The sequence below is a fragment of the Fopius arisanus genome, unplaced genomic scaffold, assembly GCF_000806365.1.
Source record: "Fopius arisanus strain USDA-PBARC FA_bdor unplaced genomic scaffold, ASM80636v1 scaffold00091, whole genome shotgun sequence".
NCBI classification, from domain to species: domain Eukaryota; kingdom Metazoa; phylum Arthropoda; class Insecta; order Hymenoptera; family Braconidae; genus Fopius; species Fopius arisanus.
In genome coordinates this window covers 378612-379917 of record NW_011887830.1, presented here as the reverse complement: position 1 = coordinate 379917, position 1306 = coordinate 378612, and the positions used below count along the sequence as shown (strand labels likewise).

The 1306-nt window shown below is 35.4% G+C and overlaps 1 protein-coding gene across 1 annotated transcript in view; it reads right to left on the bottom strand.

The window, feature by feature from the left end:
* Nucleotides 1-400: 400 nt before the first annotated feature.
* LOC105270597 (solute carrier family 12 member 8) overlaps nucleotides 401-1306 on the bottom strand; it is a gene marked incomplete at its 5' end in the record, with an annotated part of 4924 nt that continues 4018 nt past the window's right edge. The window contains 1 exon segment of the mRNA XM_011311632.1: nucleotides 401-1306.

The window sequence follows — 1306 nt, the reverse complement described above, 5'->3', positions numbered from 1 at the left end:
ATTATATTTCGCTGTCTCGTCCTCGGGAGTTGCGATTTAATTGCCACTTCTATTTTTTATATTAAAAAACTGAAGAGGAAATATTAACAAGTCGAGAAAATACTTTCAAGTGGTTTAATAATTATTGCCATTGGTGAAGGCTTTTTAGTCCAAGGCAGAAAATGTGGAGATGAACTGAAAAATTGGGCGGACGTACACCTGGTAGTATTTTTCCGTACTAATTTTCAAGGTCTTGAGTTTGGGAAGTCCCGGATTCCCAGATGAGCAATCGGGAGGCGATACAGTTCACCGTATATACGGGTAAATACTAAAGTCTACCCCTAAACAATCAACTTCATTAATTAAATTGAATCATATAACATAATTCTTGGCGGGGAGTCTTGAAAGAATTTTCAGTAGATAAAGACAAAGTGTAAAAATGTATTAGTTCACTTAACAGTTATTACAATTTCCACACAAATTACAATTAATTGTACATTATGTATAATTCATTTCACTCCCTGCAAAAATGGTAAACACAAAATAATATAAATATTTCAAGGATTTTCAGAGTGTGGAAAAAACTAAAATATTCGGTGACCTAATATTGCATTGTGAATGGTAATCTTCCGATTTTGAATTCTACCGTCAATTATTGTGCTTTCAATTACATTTTATTACACATTGCAAGTTGTCTGTAATAATAATGTAAACCTGTTCCCAAAATATATTAACGTCTATCCTACACGAATAAATTATTAATTCCTATTCTTGCAATACAATTAAAATAATAGCATGTTAGACTGATTTCTGAATTTCTATTGAGTTTTAATCATATAATTCCACCGTTACGAGTGCAATAGATTAATAACCCTAATAAGGAGCCTAGCATGGAGCCCAGTGTTCGAATATTTTTCGTCGAAAGGGTATCAGGCGATTTTTTTTCGTAGTTTAAATCGAAAGAGTGTAGAATGGAAGCAAAGTTATACCACTCATCGTGTTTCAGTCAGTGATGGGTGGTGGTAAGGTGAATTGTTGCGGTATAATCTTGGCGACTGTGGGATCTTTTTAGGATTGTCTACATCATTTATCTCAGCGTCCATCGTCTCTAAGTGTAACGAAATGTGATATATTTGGGATTATCTCGGCGCTTCGCGATGTTATAGCAAGCAGGGTCAATACATCGGCTGTATCGCGATCGATAGAAACGAATCTTCACCATTTCTATCTAGGTCGTAGCTCGTAGTTATAACAGCGGAGCCGTCAGCTCGTGTCTTCCTTCCCGCAGGACAAGCTATTGAGGGTATTGATACTAAAAAATAAAAAG